The sequence below is a fragment of the Pongo pygmaeus genome, chromosome X (genome assembly GCF_028885625.2).
Source record: "Pongo pygmaeus isolate AG05252 chromosome X, NHGRI_mPonPyg2-v2.0_pri, whole genome shotgun sequence".
Taxonomy (NCBI): Eukaryota; Metazoa; Chordata; class Mammalia; order Primates; family Hominidae; genus Pongo; species Pongo pygmaeus.
The window spans coordinates 145,068,979-145,087,532 of NC_072396.2; the positions used below are offsets into that span (position 1 = coordinate 145,068,979).

Sequence of the window (18,554 nt, forward strand, 5' to 3'; positions counted from 1 at the left end):
TAGTGGTGCACCCCTGATCCCAGCTACTCGGGAGGCGGGGGTGGGAGGACTGCTTGGGCCCAGGAGGTCGAGGCTGCAGTGAGCCGTGATCGCCCCACTGCACTCCAGCCTGAGTGACAGAGAAAGACCCGTTCTCTTTATAAAAAAGAAAAAAAGAAAGGACGTCAACGGATTTCACTATTTAAGTAAAGAGGACATTCATTCGACTGAGGAGTGGTTAGGAGCAAGCTTTCTTAGCCTCTCAGATCCTTAGCTTCCTTTTCAATACAAGAGGCTCTAATCCCAACATCACAGGTTGTTGTAAATTAAGTTTGCACCTCGTCATGCTTGTAAAGCACTTAGCGTGACACCTGGCACACAGTAAGCGCTCAGTAAACAGTAGCTGCTGTTCCCACCGATGTTGCTGCTTTTATTCTTCTTGAGCCAGAGCCTTTGCAGCCCTTAGTGTCCAGTAAAGGCTGCTGTGGTTAAAGCTCCGGGTGCATCATGGAAACCGGTTCTCAGGCTTCTAAATTCTGTGTCAAGTGAACTTCTAGGCCATTTAAAACACAAAGGCAAGGCGAGGGGGCCCCGAAAGTGCCCCAGATTTTCAAAGGGAACGCCGGCGCCTAGAAAGTTGTGATGCCCCGGGCATTCAAGGTAGCGCGGTGGGGAAGCCCGCGCCTCTCGGCCCAGACTCAGGCCGGCCGTCTCGGGGGGCGCGGCCCAGACCACCGACGCGCCTGGCGGGGGCACGAGCCGCTGGGCGTCCACTCTGCCTGGCCCCGGAGGTGTTCCCAGGTACCCGAGCCTCGCGGCGTTTTCAAGTGCTGGCTGCGAAGCTTGAAAAGGACCCGCCGCTGGGCCGGGCGTTTTGTGTTTGCCAAACAAAGCATGAAGACAGAGTGAGTAAAGGGGGCGGACCGGGCGCGGCACAAAGGCCGGGGGCGGGCCCGGGCTAGGGAAATACAGTTCAGTGGGCCTGAATTGATACGCTCAGCTCCTAAAGCCCCGGGCTGGGCGATCACAGGGCATGAAGGCCCAGCAAAGAGCACTCTGCTGCATTGATCCAATCCCGAGCGAGCAAGCGAGAGGCTTCGAAAGGGGAGGCGGGCAAGGACCGGAGGGGGGCATACAGGGGTCTGTAGGAGCCGCTGGCCGCAGTTAGGCACTTTTCTTAGAAATGAAGGAATCTCCTGGACTGGGCGAGGGCCCTCCAGATGGAGCCTGTCCTCGAACCCAAGGGGCCAGGGTAGGAATGTCTCCTCCATTTCTATGGGAAGCAAGCACGCTGCGGGGTCACCCACGACAAAGATGTTCTCTCTTCCTGTTCTGGAAAAGATGCAGGGCGGGGGGTGGTGGTGGGGGTGGGGGCGGCTGCACGTTCTCTAGGGCCCTCCCCTCCACCCCCCGCATTCTGTGAGTTTGGAGATGCACAGATGACTCTGGTCCTGCACCATGCACATACCCGGCACCTACACAGTGTCTGCCATTGTGTATTATCGGAGGGAGGGACAAATTGGATAGATGGTGGGAAGGACACATGCATAGATGTGTGGTTCAACCAGATGGGTTCTGATCCCTTAGTTATTTTCTAATTCACATTTTTGACTGGGTGGTTTTGTCTCATATGAACATGGTTATGGAAGTTTTGTTTTTTCTTTGTACCTTCCTGTGTTTTTCAGATCAATGAACTTGTTCACAAATTATATAATCAGAAAAAAATCGATAAACATTGTTTAAAATAGAAATAAAACAGACAAAAGGAAGAAGTGTCAGAGATCATGACCATGTAATAATAATGATGATATCGTACACCTTACCCGTAACCAACTATTCTTAAATGCTTATATCGCACACATTGCTTTTCACAATCACCCCATACTTAATACAGGACCCAGCACACGATACTTAATAAATAGCTGGATTTGCTCCTGCATAGTGGCAGGCTGGTGGAATCCAATGCCTTTGAACAAATGAAGTAGCTGAGGTTCTAAGAAGCTAAGTGTTGCAGCCAGGAATGAATCTGCCAAATGCAAATCCAGGCCTCCTTCCCCAATGCCCCATAGAATCCTGAAGGGCTTCTCCAAATACAGGCTATTTTATTTCACTCTTCTGTGTTCATTTCTGGACTATGAGGCCCCAGATTTCCTTTCTGAAGACAAGGTTTGTTTGTTTTTGTCGTAATGACACACTCGGCATCATTAAGCGTCCGTGAAGAGGAATCTTTTAGTTGCATTAGAAACGTGGTTTGTGACCACTGAGAGCCTTGGGAAACGAAGCTCTCCTAGCAGGAAGAGGCAGGCTGCTAATGAAACGGCTTTCTGGGGGCGGAGTTTCTGCATTCTCTTAGGGCAGACTTGAGCATTATTGCCAAGGAAAAGCTTAGGCCATGTCTGAACTACACACACTGTGATTTGTGAGTATAAACAGTTCAGATCTGAGCAAAGCAGTTCCTACCCAGAAAGACTTTCTCATTCGTAGCTTCTTTCCTTGGTTTGTAAATTGTAACTGATACAAAATACTTTAAATTCGGCCTTGATTTGAAGTTTACTGAGGGAATCAGGCCAACTAATTGAACAAGAATATAGTTTTTGAAGTTAAGTCAGCATTGTTTAAGCAGTTTTATTTGAGATCCTTCAAACAGGTTTGCACTATAATTTATTGCAATTCCTTTTTTAAAAAATTATATTGATATCAATTTTCTTGCTTGAAAGTATTATTTTCCTGTATTATATTGTCAGTCAGAACATTCATCATAGAAATAGATATCAATCTACTACTTTATTTTTAAATTTGACTCTTACACGTGGTTTTGTGAAATTCTTAAACCTCACATGAAATATTTTGCTTAAAATTGCATCATGCAGATCCATACTGATTTAGCCCATCTGTTTTGATGAAAAATTTCTTGGCTCTAGTAGGAAAGAGGGCATGGATATTTCCTTGCAATATCTTCCCCTCACTTAAAACCCCACGAATGAAATAAGATCTCAGGATTGCATGAGATAATTTACATACTAATTAGGTTGCATGGTGTAGTTGAGAGAGAGAGAGAGAGAGAGAGGCTCTGGATGCTAACATGGCTTCAAACTAGTGTGATTGTAAGTTGCTTATCCTCCCTATGTCTCAGTTCACTCATCAGTCAATCACTGAGGGCCATTAAGAGGATAAAATGAGATATGATTGAAAAGAGCCTGGCATAGTGAGTGCTCAAGAATTTTTTTTCATGTTTTTCCCTATTCACAACAGCCTTTAACATCCTCCTTTGTAAAAAAGAATTGATTTCCTCACCTGTAAAATTGGGATAGTGACACAATAAGAGTAACATAGTGCAGAATATTGATGAAGAGCATAGATTCTGAACTCAGACTGGGTTCAAATCTCAGCCCCACTACTAGTTCTGTGACTTTGGGCAATTAAATCAATCTTCTTGCTCCTCATTGTCCTCCTGTGTAAAAAGGGAGTGGTCAGGGGCTCGTTGTAGTACCCACCACCCAGGGTAGTTGCCAGTATTCAGTGAATTAATGCACTCAGTATAGATCTACCTAAACTTCTGCATGGCTTCCTTTTGCAGCCTGTGAAAACCTGCAGATCCCTTTTCAGAATATTATTTTTAAATACATAAATGCAATACTTTGGATTACAAAGGGAAAACTAGTTATAATGAAATCAAGTTATTGACGTATTTTTAAAACAAATTTGTGATATACATGCTTCCTTAGTAGCATATTGAATAAATAACAAGATTTAGCAGTCTGTCTAATATCTACCAATATTTCAAAGCAATAAGGAAAGTAAGTGGTATTGTGAGATAACTACAACAACTGTAATGTACTGGAAAAGTACCTATGATATTTCTACTGGTAATAAAGTCACAGGTATTGCAAATATGACTTTGGTTTGTTGCCTACATTCATAATGGAAGGAAAGGCTTGCTTTCATTTAGAGGTTAGTGGAAATTAATTTTCTAATTTTGTTGTAATTTTTCCCATCTAAATTTATGGACACCAGATTAAGAACAAAACTCTGATTAGTACAATACATGCTAGCTATTATTACATCAGAGAGGTCATGTGGATTGAGTAAAAGACTGAATGTGATGGCCATTGCAAACGTCAGGCATTTAATACATGGAAGATATTTCAGTTGTTTGCAACTGTTATATTTCATGAAAGCAGTCATAGACAATATATTTTTAAAATAGGCATAGCTGTATTTTAATAAAATTTTATTTACAAAAATAAGCAGCTGGCAGGCTTGTTTGGCCCATGGACCATAGTTTGCTGGACCCTGTATTAAAACATTCTTTCTTTTTTTTTTGTTATACTTTAAGTTCTGGGATACATGTGCAGAACATGCAGGTTTGTTGCATAGGTATATATGTGCTGTGGTGGTTTGCTGCACACATCAACCCGTCATCTAGGTTTTAAGCCCCACATGCATTATGTATTTGTCCTAATGCTCTCCCTCCCCTTTCCCCACACCACCACAGGCCCCGGTGTATGATGTTCCCCTCCCTGTGTCCATGTGTTCTCATTGTTCATCTCCCACTTATGAGTGAGAACATGCGGTGTAAAACATTGTTTCTTGAGGAATATTGTATGCAACTTGAAACATTTCAACTTATCATACCTTGTCAAATACTTGACACAGGACTCAACTGGGAAATGCTGTGAAAATCCTTTATAAAAACCAGAAAAATTGGTTTTTCTAATGATAAATGATAGGCAAATGATAGCTAATCAAATTAAATTGAATTTACTTGGTCTGTTACCTACTATAATGTCTAGAACTGCCTTGTCTATGAAAACACAGAGAAACGTAAAGCCAGTAACAATGATAATATTCTGAGTAATTAGAACCAGCAGCACGTTAATATGTGGGAAAAGTAAATGACATGGAAACCATTCATGACAATATTACCTTGTACCTGGAGCTTTCTCCAAAGGGTTGTAACTACCCTGCAGCTGTTGCTTGCTTGCTACACTGTAGGTTTTCAGTATATACTTGTCAGTTGATTGACTCTCCTGATGAGTCTCCAAGGAAGAAGAGAAGAAGGCATGTATTCATTTGGAAATCTTAGTATTTCTACTGTGTAGACAGAGTTCTAGTATTTCTAGGGCTGGAGGAAGGAAGGCAAAACAAGGTGAGATAGTTTAGGGTTCAATAGAATGGAAAAGGTAAGGTACTGGGATGGCTGCTCTTCAGATAGAAACATTTCATGGCGGCCGGGGGCGGTGGCTCATGCCTCTAATCCCAGCACTTTGGGAGGCCAAGGGAGGCAGATCACCTGAGGTCGGGAGTTCGAGCCCAGCCTGGCCAACATGGAGAAACCCCGTCTCTGCTAAAAATACAAAATTAGCCAGACATGGTAGCGAATGCCTGTAATCCCAGCTGCTCGGGAGGCTGAGGCAGGAGAATCACTTGAACCCAGGAGGCAGAGGTTGCCATGAGCCAATATCACACTATTGCACTGCAGCCTGGGCAACAAGAGTGAAACTCCATCTCAAAAAAAAAAAAAAAGAAAAGAAACATTTCATGGCAACAAACATTATTGAGCAACTACTGAGTGCTGGGTTCTAGGATGAGATCGAGGGGGGAAAAATTACCAGTGGATTTTGCTTCTCCTACAAAAAGTTAAGTCGTGTATCTATAACAGAGAAAGTGGCTGTGTTAAGGAAAGTGAGAGAACAGATCAGAACTAGAGATGTTAAACATCCCAGCCAGCTGTGGAAGTCGAGTATCTGGAACTAATATCTTTCGGTGTCTTTGTTTCTGGCCCCAATGCCATCCATTTCCTTTTTTCCTGTTTTATTTAGCACTTGCCTTCAACTGGCGGGGGAAAAAAAAAAAAAGCTTCTTGTGCAAAAGTCACTGAGACATTGTAAACGAAAGGGCCCACATCATTTGTGTGCATGGTTGGACCCAAAACTGGCTTAGACAGAAACACAGCAGATTATAGGCAGCCCCCACTGTGTAACTTTTGGAAGATCCCATTCATGGGGTAAAAAGGACATTCCAAGGCTTCAGTCCAGGTCCCAACACTAGAAGCTGCCTTTAGCCATAGAAGTCATCACCAGTGATTTCTCCTTTCTCTACTTGTTGGGGTGGGAATATTCCTACTGCGTCTGCCAGGGTAGCATGGCAGAGCTAAGCTACAACCCTGGAAGAATGTTTTTGTAGGTATCATGTTACCTGGAGTCTTGAGTTTTATAGATGCCAAGTCCTACCTGTTCTATTTTCTTAAGCTGTTGGGCCTGCCCCTATACCACACAGCTGGCACCCCTAAGGAAGTACGCGAGGGAGTTCATCTCAGTCAACCAGGCACCATTCAGATGTTTGGTCCTGAGCCATTTTTTGCTCTGCACTAATTTCCAGTCTTTCTGACTTCTACCCTCATTTTTCATTGGCAGTCTCACCTTTATCCTACATTCCTCATGTTCAGTATTTCTTCCCCAGAAAACACCATTGGCTCCCTTTTTTACTAGTATCTAAAAACTCCCTTATCCTGTGGAGATGGGGCTTGATGAGGCTCTCATAGTGCCAAGAGTTGTCTGTGAGAGTATCCTGTGTATAGCTACAAAGGATGCTCAAATTGAGATGGTGTGCGGAGAGGAGAAGCAAGTGGGAACTCAAGGTCAATAAAGCAGAGAAAGGCATGAAAATGTGTCAGGAAGCTGGGTAGGCCGTGAGGGGCAGTTATTGAAAGTCAAGCTATGCAGTTAGGGAATAGAGGCACAGTGAAATGAGAGTAAACATTAGCATATTGAAAGGTCAAGCGAGCAAGAGGACAAGTCTAGCTGGATATCTGAAATGAGCATTGTGATTATTATTATTATTGAGACAGGGTCTCACTCTGTCACCAAGGCTGGAATGCAGTGGTGCCATCACAGCTCACTGCAGCCTCTATTTCCTGGGCTCAAGTGATCCTCCCATCTCAGTCCCTTGAGTAGCTAGGACCACAAGCAGGCACCACCGTGCCAGGCTAATTTTTTTTATTATTATTATTTTCGTAGTGATGGGGTCTTGCCATGTTGCCCAGTTTAGTCTTGAATTCCTGGGCTCAAGTGACCCTCTTATCTTGGCCTCCCAAAGTGCTGGATTTATAGGTATGAGCACCACACCAAGCCCACCCAGGTATATTTTTCATGGCCAATCTAATACCTCCTCCACCTATGGCATGGTACACAGGAGGACCTGATGGATTTAGACTGCCAAACGGCAAACACCACTGTATAAGGCAGGCTAGCCTACATTGGGCTAACTACCCACAATTTTAGTAATACACATTTCTATTTCATTCTTGCTACATGTCTTACATGGGTTGCCATCTAGAAAGAGGTTGCTTACATTAATGGCTTACCAGCCATTAAATGCTCTGGCCTAGGAGTAACTCACATCACTTCTGCTCATGGTCCATTGGCGTGAGCTAATCCTATGGTCCTGCCCATCAATACTCCATGAGCGCTAATTTAGCCACAGGCAGCACTCAGATGATATCCATGGCTACACCGGGGCCTTGACATTGACAAAGTCCCTCCATGAATGGCACTTTGTCCAGGTTCACTCCAGCTCCACGCTTGGGTCTTGGACGGTCAAACTTCCAATACAACAGCCCATCTGCTGGCCACATATAACATTACTCTATGGGAAAACAAACTCTGGATTTTAAAAAGCCATCTCACAAATAGACCTTGAAAACTTGCCTATTAGTAAGTTGGAAATGGCCTTAGTGATCCTAAACCTAGGATGATCATGTGGCAAAATTGTGCCACATGGGAGCAATGACAATCTATAATAACCTCTTTCTCCCATGGTCCCTCTCCCAGTGAATGGCACCACCATGTACCCAGTTGTATAAGCCAGAACTCTCTCCTGCCTTCTTTGCCACCAATCTCTCCTCATCCACTATGCTGCAATCCCAATGGACTTTCTTTTTTTTTTTTTTTTTTGAGACAGAGTCTCACTCTGTCACCCAGGCTGGAGTGCAGTAGTGCGATCTCGGCTCACTGCAACCTCTGCCTCCTGGATTTAAGCGATTCTTCAGCCTCGGCCTCCTGAATAGCTGGAATTACAGGTGTGTGCCACCACGCCCAGTTAATTTTTGTATTTGTTAGTAGAGATGGGGTTTTGCCATGTTGGCCAGGCTGGTCTCAAACTCCTGACCTCAGCTGATCCACCCGCCTTGGCCTCCCAGAGTGCTGGGATTACAGGCGTAAGCCACCGCGCCCAGCCCCAATGGACTTTCTTCTGCTGCTTATATACTCCAAGCTTGTTCTTGTTTCCAGTCTTTGTATTTGCTGTTCTTTCTGCCTGGCATACATTTCCAAACTACCTTTAATATTAATTTAGCTATCCCTTACCTTTAGGAATGTAGATGAACTCAACATCATTGGTTAGTGACTCAGGGCCAATCACTAGAATGGAAGCTCTCTGAAAGCAGGGACTACTGTGTACCCTTTGGAATTTAGTAAGGGCTCAGTAAATGCATGCTGACTGGATGAATGGCCATAGTGAGTCACCAGTGAAGGCAGTACGGAGTGCCTCTTTTCACTCTCATACTCTTGGGTGTCATGTATGACCTGTTTCACTTTACTGCCAGTTGGGGCAGTGCAAGGGTACAAGTGGCTTCACAGAGTTTCCTTCCATGCTTCTGCCCCACTCCTTTGGATGGAGATTTCAGGCTCAGGAGCAGCTTCAGTGTTTTGTTTGTTTGTTTTGATTTGTTGTTGTTGTTTTTGGTTTTTTTTGTGTGTGTGTTTTTGTTTTGCTTCGTTTTGTTTTGTTTGTTTGTTTTGCCTATGTCTGGTTGGCTAATAAGGTACCAGTGCTCTGGAAATGACAGACTGAAAACCTGTTCTGTTATTTCTTCTGTGAAATTTTCTTTTGATATAATCATTTTGGGATCATGCACATTGTTTCAAGTACACATCTTCCAGTAGGTTGAGTTCAATGTCTGTCTCTTCCCCTTCCCTCATCCCCCACCTCACATCCACCAGACTGTAAACTACATAAAGGCAGGAATTGTGTCTATTTTTGTTTATCACTCTATTCTCAGCATCCAAAAGTAAGGCTGGCACAGAACTAGTAAGCATTCAACCAATATTTGTTGAATTGATTAATGAGTCCAGAGATGGGTTACCCCTCACTCCTAGCTTATAAACCATGTTATACACAGAAGAGAAATCCTCTTTATTTGAGCTATGATCACTAGACACCAGACTTATTTAGTTAAGGTTGATCAAGCTGTACTGAAAGGACTTCACCTGGCAAGACAGGCTGAGCTCACTTCGGTTATCCCATATGGGCCACATGAAGTGTCACTGGGATCTTAGAGAACAAGAATCCCAAATAACTTTCAACACATTAAGATTTATATATGGCTGAGGTGGTGGCTCATGTCTGTAATCCCAGCACTTTGGGAGGCCAAGGTGAGCAGATTGCCTGAGCTCAGGAGTTCGAGACCAGCCCGGGCAACATGGTGAAACCCTGTATTTACTAAAAATACAAAAAATTAGGTAGGTGTGGTAGTGCAGGCCTATAGACCCAGCTACTCAGGAACCTAGGAGGCTGAGGTGGGAGGATTGCTTGAGCCTGTGAGGCAGAGGTTGCAGTGAGCCAAGATTTTGCCACTGCACTCCAGCCTGGGCAACAGGAGTGAGACCCTGTCTCAAAAAAAATACAAAAAATAAAAAAATAAAAAAATAAAGGTAGATACCTCCTCCTATGATAATGATAGTGACTGCAAAAGTAATAATAATAATAACATTAAGTATCATTTATTGAGTGCTTATCATTTAAGGTGCCAAGCACCTTGCTAAGAGCTTTGCATGCATTGCCTCATTTAATCTTAACAACAGTATGAGCTCCTTCCTCTCCATGGCCTCAGTTTCTCCTGCAAGTAAGCAAGACACAACCCAGTGGCAGAGGGCAGAGAGCTGAGAAGGCAATAGCCAAGAGCTGCAGCAGGAAGATTCTCTGTTCCCCAGGAGCTGGTGACCGATTCCTTTGTCTGGCTTTGTTAATGCATTCCTTAATGCTGAAAGTATTAAAAATACACTCTCAATCTATTCAGTGCTGCCAAAAGGAAATACGTCCATTTCCCACTTACCATATTGGAATTACTTCAAACATAATTCCTATATATTCCACTGGGAAACTATTTATTGAATAAATTCAGAAATTAACAGTTGGGCTATTTATGCCTCCCTGGCAGGAGATAATTGTACATTGACAGGTAGATGATTTCTAGAGGCCTATGGGCCTAGTGGGCAGATTTTAAGTAAATGGCCAAGCTTCCCTTCCCTCCCTCCTCAGGCTCTTTCTGGAGAGAAAGGTGTGCTAGATGTGTCATGGAAACTTCCCGTTTGAACCTGCCTGTGTTTGCCCACCTGAGCCTCAGAGGTGTTTACCGTATTGTGAGAGCTGTTATTGTGCTGTACACAAACGGAGCCCTCTTGTCTTCCACTTTCAGCATTTGATGAATTTGTTTTTGAGGCACCATCCTTCAGTACATTTCATTTGATTACTGTTCCCTTTGATTTACCTTTTTTCCAAAGCTTTCTCATTAGTCCTCATAGGAACCAAGACAAGGTGTACAATTTGGCAGCGAGGAAATTGGGATTTAATAAGTCCTCTGCACAATCCAGCATGTCTACAAATAATTTGTAGGATTAGGCTCCCCAGCCTCATTTGGAACTGGATGCAGCTGACCTGAATAATGAAAGTTATGAATCCCCTCCGAGCATTGCTTCATTAGAATCCCCTTACAAAATAAGAAATAAGACTCATCTCATCAGCTCGATTTTATGGCATCTGATTAGACCACTATTTTCTCAGCAGGTCCCTTTTCTTTAAACTGTTGACTATGGATGGCCTGCTGAATAGAATGAACTTTGGACCACTAAATTGCAGCATTATGGTTATTTTGTGTAATTTATGAAAAGCGGGAGAAGCCATGATCACTTACTTCTTGTTGCTAATGATATCACCATTTATCTGAACAGGTGTGGGTTTGGAATATTCCTCCCACTCCCGATACTCAACCTGGAACACTGCCCAAGTAGAGACCCCAAAAATGATATTTGGAGGTACAGACTCTACAGATGGTAAATTAAAAATTAATGGCACCTGCACAAGTCTTCATGAATGTCTACTATCAGCAGCCTTTCAGGAAGCTATGCATTTTAACTATGTTTACCTAATAAGTCCCTCTATTTGTTGTTTGGCTTACAATTCAACAAATTTGGTGAAAGCCTAAGTGGGCTGTCAGTGTAACATCCTCCGTTAGTACATCATCATCTCCCTATTTTGAGATATAAGGCAAGGTGTTGAAATTATGTAGTAATTATTTCAAGCATTATGATTAAAGTGGTACAACATGCCAGTCTTTTCTGGTTAGGGGAAATCCACAGTCACAACCACATTACAAATGTAAAAGCTATCCTAAAACAAAGGCTACCCGAATCAGTGATCTTCAAAAATAGTGACTTATAAAGGCTGCAGATTACCTCTAGATGATGGCTAGATGTGGTTTTCTCAAGCATCCAGGAGCTAAGAGACCAGTGTGGTGAAGTGGTGAGCAAAGACATGCACTTCAAAGTAAGCCAGAGCTGGCATTGCATACTAGTTCTATCAATTGATGGCTGTGCAACCTTGGGTAAGTTTTTACTCTTCTTGAGTCTTGGTCACCAATTTGGAAAACAGGGATGTGAATGCCTCCCTCATTGGGCCATTTTAAGGGTTAAAGAAGAGAGCACATGTAAAGTGCCCTAGCACAGTGCCTGATTCACAGTAGACACTCAACAAATGTTAATGAATGTTTCCTCTAGGGGAGCAAAGCCCAGCTTTAGGGGTTAAACTTACCTGACAGAGTCTCTGGTCATCACAGGACATCTCAGGACATTTCCCAAACAAAAATAGTTTTACTCAATCCTCATTTTAGAAATGAGTATTAGAATGCTTAGGGAATGGATGATAGGGCAGGTGCATGACAAACTCAGCCTAAAGTCCAAACTACAAAGGGGTTTCTTTTCTGGATGAGGCTAGGCTCAAAGCTTTTTTTGTTTATGATCAACACTGAGACATTGGACCAGCACCTTTTGTTCAAAGTTACAGTAACATAAGTCTGCTCAAATAAGTAACATTTCCCTTTGCCACTGGCTCATTTGAGTGGAATGACAAAGTTTGCTTGTGTTTGTGTGGGCAGACCCACACAACCCTGGCACTGATAAATATTCAGTATGTCTTTATGTTTTCACACTAAGCAGCACTGAAAAGTGGTCAACTTTTTGTTTGTTTGTTTGTTTGTTTGTTTTAGAGAGACACCTGTAATCCTGCTGATTCTCATGTGCTGAAAACTATGACCACACTCAATAAAGAAGGAGACACAGTGTTACAGCTCTTTTGGAATTAGTCTAGCAGATTTCTCAGTTTTCACTGGAAAACCTTAAAAAGGTAGAGGAGAGAGGGGTGCCTGGAAGACTGAGCACAAGAAAGGAGGCATCTTACAGTTTATAAACATCTGAACACTGGGGCTCTATCAAGATTCTGTTTCAATCTCTATTTGACTACAGACGTGCTCTTTCAAAGTTCTGTGTTTGAAGTTATGTTAGTAACAGCTGATGCCCATCCTGCAATGACTAATCCAATTCTCAGTGCAGCTCTCTGAAATAGTTTTGCTTTCTCTCTCTAGGTCTGTTCTATACTCCTAACTCTCCAGGAGTTTATAAGGAATAAAATCTCTTCCAAAAGCTTTCTGTTGCAACAACTGGACCATACTGAAAGCTGAGGCCCACAATTGCAATCTAGGTTAGCAGGTAGTCATTGCTGGTGGGGTCCTCCCTTTCCCCAGGCTCGTGTTTGTATTGGGGAGCGGGAAATTTTTGCTAGAGCAGCACTGCCATCTCTCTACACTCCACCTGATTGGTGGGATGGACCAGAGAAATGGACATTCCCAACACAGTCCCTCCTTTCACATCTGCTCACCTGCCCAGAGGATACTTTCCACCATGCATACTGGGCTCTGCACAAAGGATTCAGCAGTGACCAAGAGGAAACTTGAACCCTTCTCTCCAGGAGCTGACACCATTTAGTGAGGAGCCAGACAAGTAAATAAAGAAGGAAATGCCATTAAACATACAGGATGATTATCACAGTGGTAAGGGGAATGAGGGAACACTCTGGGAGCATAAAGGAGGTGCATCTAACCAATTATCAACTGCATCATCAAGTATCAAGTCAGAAAGATTAGATTTCATAAACCTTGCCTCTAAGCACCAACTTGATGGTCACTCTGACAACATATACATTGAGCATCCTCTCTAGGTCAGACCTGTGCTAGGAGCTGGGGGGATATAAGGAAGACTAAGACATAGCCCATGCTCTTAAGGAGCTCACAGTCTAATGGAGAAAACCTCCAAATAAACTAACACTTTCAGCATAGTGCAGAGATGGGGTCATGCAAAAAGAACTATAGAAAAACAGAGGTGGGGCCCCTAACACAGTGTGTAGGTCAGAGAAGGCTACTCCGAGATTAGTCCTGAGCTGGTTCTGAAGGGATGAATAGAGCTTAGCTGCTTGAAAAATATGGACAAGGTCAGTCCAGACAGAGGGAACTTCATGGTCAAGAGTATGGAGATGAGCCTGAGAATGGAGGTTGGGGAATGAGGCTTGAGCAATAAGCAGGGGTCAGAGAATGAAGGACCTTATATGCCATTCTGGGTATAACTGGGAAACTTGGACTTGATCCCGTGTAAAATCATATCAGATGTTGTGAGCCAGTGGGGGGCAATTCTAAAGACAGAGATATAAGACAGAGGGTGCCGGGCTATTACAGTCCAAGGGAGAAATGATGACGGCCTGAGCTAGGCCAGTAAGAGCAGCGAAAGAGAGCAGAGAGACACAGAGCTGTTTGGGAGGTAGATGGATGAGTGATTGATCGGCTGTGTGGCTAAGGCAGAAGAAGGAGTTTACGATGACTTCCAGTTTTCCAGTTTGTGTCCTGCCAGAATTGGAGATACAGAAGGAGCAGGGGTAGCAGAGGCAGGAGGGGAAGAATGCGCTCAATTTTGGACATGTCAAATTTGAGGTCCTTCTGGGTCATCCTGGTATGAGTGGCTCCCAAAGAAAGTGATTTTGCAGAAGACATGATGCTTGCTACTTGCTCTCCTTTACTGATATAAATTTGAAGAGGGGACATATAATCTGGTAAGCTCAAATAGACATAGAAAAGACATCAAAGCAGCCAGGAACCAAGCATTAAGAACTCTCTCATATAGAGAGTGAGCAAATAAACCTCATCAGACCAGCAGACTCTCCCAACTTACCCTGCATTTCCCTGTTTGATGTTCCTGCTATTCCAGTGCTGATGTCTAAGTAACTGTGCCACGAAGTATGCTGGGAAGGAGAACAAATGGCCAAAATTGTCTCAAGATCTCCTTTTCTTTTGACATGTACTATGACTTGTGGCAAATGGAAAATAAATAAACCCAAACATAAAAGAAGAATTGCAGGCCCATGTTCTTCTCAAGTGACTTTTAAGGGGAAGCAAATGGAAATGTTCACTTTGCTCTTATTTGTATCACTTTTTAAAATAACTTTATTGATGTAGAATTCACATACTATACAATAAAATCCTCTGATGTCACTCCTAAGATGGTATGGCTGTGAGCATGAACACAGTCACCCTGAGATGATAGTGGTTTCAGCATGGCTCTGTTTGTCTTTTTCCTTGATACCTCTGTTAAGTTGTCTGCCTCCTTCTATTAAACTACACGAATTTCTGGCGGATTGCTCAATTATTTTTCAATAATTTTGGGGGTATACATAGCTTCACAGTTGGATCCAATTACATTTAAGCAGGGGTAGCTTTATGTTGTGATTCTTTGAGGTTTGCTCTAACCCCAAGAAAACTCCTCTTAGCTGGGCCTTTCTCTGGTTCTCTCTGATAAACAAGATGGTCTGTGGTTAGGCTTTTTGTTCTGATAGAGCTATCAGCCTCCTCTTAATTGCTCACCATTAAAATCTCCATCATTTTCTAGAGTATCCTTAGGCTTGAACTGCCACATACTCCTTCAAACAAAGTCAGTTCCTTTGAGTTGAGGAGAACTTCAGCTACATCTGTTCTTATGGACTGACTCTCCCCCTGGGCAAAATCTCTGAGCCACTGCTTTGAGCATTGGGAATCTCTTGCCTTGCTGGGTTGCTTCTCCCAGTATGAAACCTCTGCTCTACAAACTAGCTGGAGTGAGAATCATCAAGGCCCTAGTATTCTTGGCCTGTTGCACCTGGCCTATAGAGACAAGCCTAGTATATACACAAGGTCTGCGTGGAGGTAGGGAACACCCTACCTCTCAGCTGCACTCATCAGGAATTCAGCCTCTATCATTTGGAGTTGGAGAGAATGAGAAATGCTGGCAGCCAGATCCTCCTCGTGGGATGCCATATTTCTTGACTGGGATATGAGGGGAGAAAAAGGCCCATCTTCTTGACCACACCCACCCAGAGTGGAACTTCCACTAAGTTGAGCTTAGTGAGGGGCAGGTAGAAGGGAGCCACTCATGACTGAAATACCACAGACTCTTGCTGCTCTTGCTGAGATTTAGTAGGTTTTCTTGAATAAATGTTTTACTTAATGGATGCCCTTAAGGTAATTTTTAGAGACTTTGAATGACTGATTTTTTAAGAACAATTTTCACCAGTTATGATGGTTTCATTGAGAAGTATGTCCACAGTGCTATTCACACTGCCATTCTAGAAGTGAAACTCTTTATTACTTTTTAATCCATTATTTGTTTGTGTTTATGTAAACAAACTATTGACTTCTGAAATATATATAGAGTATGGTTTGGGAAATAAGACCAAAAAGATATCTTGCTCTTCAGCTGGAAAAGTTCAAAAAAAGTGATGAAGAGAATAATGGAGAAAGCACACGAGCTACATGGCTTTTTCATGGTAAATGGAAAATACAAAGTGTGATCTCATAGATGACCAGGTTCCAAGCTGCATCATCCCCTTTATGCACAGAAGCATGAGGAATAAATGGATTCTAAAGTAATTTGGAATAATTTTGCACATTTAAAACTATAACCTTGCCAGAGATACTAGCGATGTAATTTTCACAAATGTAGTAAAAATCAATCAAGTCCAATCACTTGAACAGGACACTTGTAGTCCATTCTAACTCAACTTGTGCCCAAAGAGGAAAACAAGTAGAAGGAAAAGTATGGCCTTGTTACTTACTGACTTATGATTATTGTCAAGTTATTCAATGACTTTGTGCCTCAGTTACCTCATTTATTTGTTGTCTGCATCAATTGAGAGAAATTACATGAAAATGCTGAGGAGTATAATATGAGAAATAAGGCCTTTAAAGCTAGGGCAAGTTTCACATATCTTGAAATGACCTTATTTTATGAAGATGGAATACTTCTTCCTAAGAGGGGAAAATAAAGGAAAGCTGCTTTTTGCCTGTGAACTGAGTTTAACTCTGTGAAAAAACTTCAAGACATAACAAGGAATGTAATAATAGTACTTTCAATCGAAGCTTGGTTAATGCCAAAACTAAGATGCATTTCTTCTAAAACTCAACCAAAAGTCAATGCTGCATGGTTTAGCAATGAATTACATGGGCTTGAGCCTGACTGCTTGGGCTTGGCTACTGGTTCAGCCACTTTCTAGCCAAGAGACCTTGGGCAAATTACATAACCTCTACACACCCCAGTACAATGAGTTTAATACCTTATGGGTTGTTGTGAGGCTTTAATGAATTAAAAGATGTAAAGATGCATGAGCAGTGCCTGGCACAGAGTAAGGAAGTGTGAGTGATGATGATGATGATGGCAGTTGGGAGATTGGTCCTTGTTGAAAGTTGTTATCCTGCCCCAAATGAATCCTGTCAGATTTCCTAAAAATCTGCTGTCTTTCCTCCGAGAGGCATTATAGAAAGACAGTGGAAGAGATGTCTCCAATGCAAAGTCATGGATCATCAAGATGGCCAATGTGAGAAAAGTCAAATCCGTTGTTCTGGGCATCAAGTTCCTAGAAATGTTGGAACTGACAGCATGTCTGATTCAGTGATGCCATTCAAGACATTTAGCCAAGGGTGATGCTCTAGGATGAAATTAAGAGGAAAATGACAAATAAACTATGGCAACTAATCAATACATAGCCCAGTATGAAGCTAATGGTCCATTTCAAGAGCAGGAGCTGGCCTTTGCAGAGCCCACCTTTTTTTGTGGTCAGAATTAAGTCTTATTATAATCATGTTGAGAATTGCAGAGATCAGTACCCTGAAATCATTGACATTACACTGTGAATATTTCTTTTCCCTTGTGTCCCTTAATAGTTAGAAAATCATATATATATAACTATATACAGTTATTGCAGTGATCCTATTTTAATAATGTATATAATGAGATTCATTTGAAATTATACTGAAACTTTAAAATTGGGGAAGAGAGGTAGATGACATTATCAGGGCTATATATGGATTCCAGATTAAATAAAAGCAGAAGTATGTATCTTTTATCTTCAGATTCATCTGTCTTATAATAATTGTTACTTTAGTTCCAATGTGCTTGTTAAGTCCAGCACCTCAGCCTAGTCTCCTTTTACAACCATTAACATCCTCTTGGCATGAAGTCCTGACATTTCCATCTTTTACTTTAAAACTGATTTAGTGCTGTCAGTAATCTCCCGAAAGGATTGAGATCTGTGAGCTACCCAGAATGAGTGACTGTAGGTCAGGCCACTGGTCCCATCAAGAGGCATCTGTGAGCTAAACATTAGGGGGTTTTGAGCACAGAACTGGGGGATCGAGGCAGTAGTTCAGGGTCTGCCAAACCACGGGCCAAATCTAGGCCATTGCCTGGTTTTATAAACAAAGTTTTATTGAAACACAGCTATGCCCATTTATTACCTATTTCCCATGATTGCTTTCACACTGCAATGGCAGTGTTGAGTAGTTGCAAAAGAGACCATGTGGCCTACAAAGACTAAAATATTTGTTATCTACTCCCCTAATAGGAAAATTTGGCCAACCCATGCACTAGATGGTTGTCTGTAATTTAAAATGTTCTAACATATTTAAAGTTGCTGAACAAGAATCTAAAATAAGCTTAGTTATATTTGTTGTCTTGATTTGTTTGCTTATAGTCAACTTTAAGCAGATGTGGCATGAACTAATAATTGGGCATTTCTTGAAAGCAGCTGAAAGTGCTTGCTTCCCTGTGAGCCTTTACTAATGCAGTCCCCTCTGCCTGGAATGTCCAACCCCACCCTACCCTCTCTCTTTTTTTCCTGTCTATTTCCTGTCAGTTTTCAGAATTCTAGCTAATTCAAGCCCTGTTTGTTAAGCCTTCCCTCACCCCAGACCCCAGGCAAAAGGAACATTTCTCTCCTCTAGTTTCCAGAGCTCATGTTAAAGTCCTCTACCATGGCAGGCTCACATGGAATTGTTGGTCCATCTACTCCACTATGAACTCTGTAGGGACAGTAGCAATGTTGCATTTATTTCCATAACCTAGCCTTATAAGACTCAGTCATTTGTTACATCTAGGCTCATCTTTTTC

The 18,554-nt window shown here is 42.4% G+C and overlaps 1 non-coding gene across 1 annotated transcript; it reads left to right on the plus strand.

The window, feature by feature from the left end:
* Positions 1-12,371: 12,371 nt before the first annotated feature.
* Positions 12,372-12,433, plus strand: LOC129025533 (U7 small nuclear RNA). Its single transcript, XR_008497283.1, has one exon. It is a non-coding gene; the product is annotated as a U7 small nuclear RNA (small nuclear RNA).
* The last annotated feature ends 6,121 nt before the right edge of the window (positions 12,434-18,554 follow it).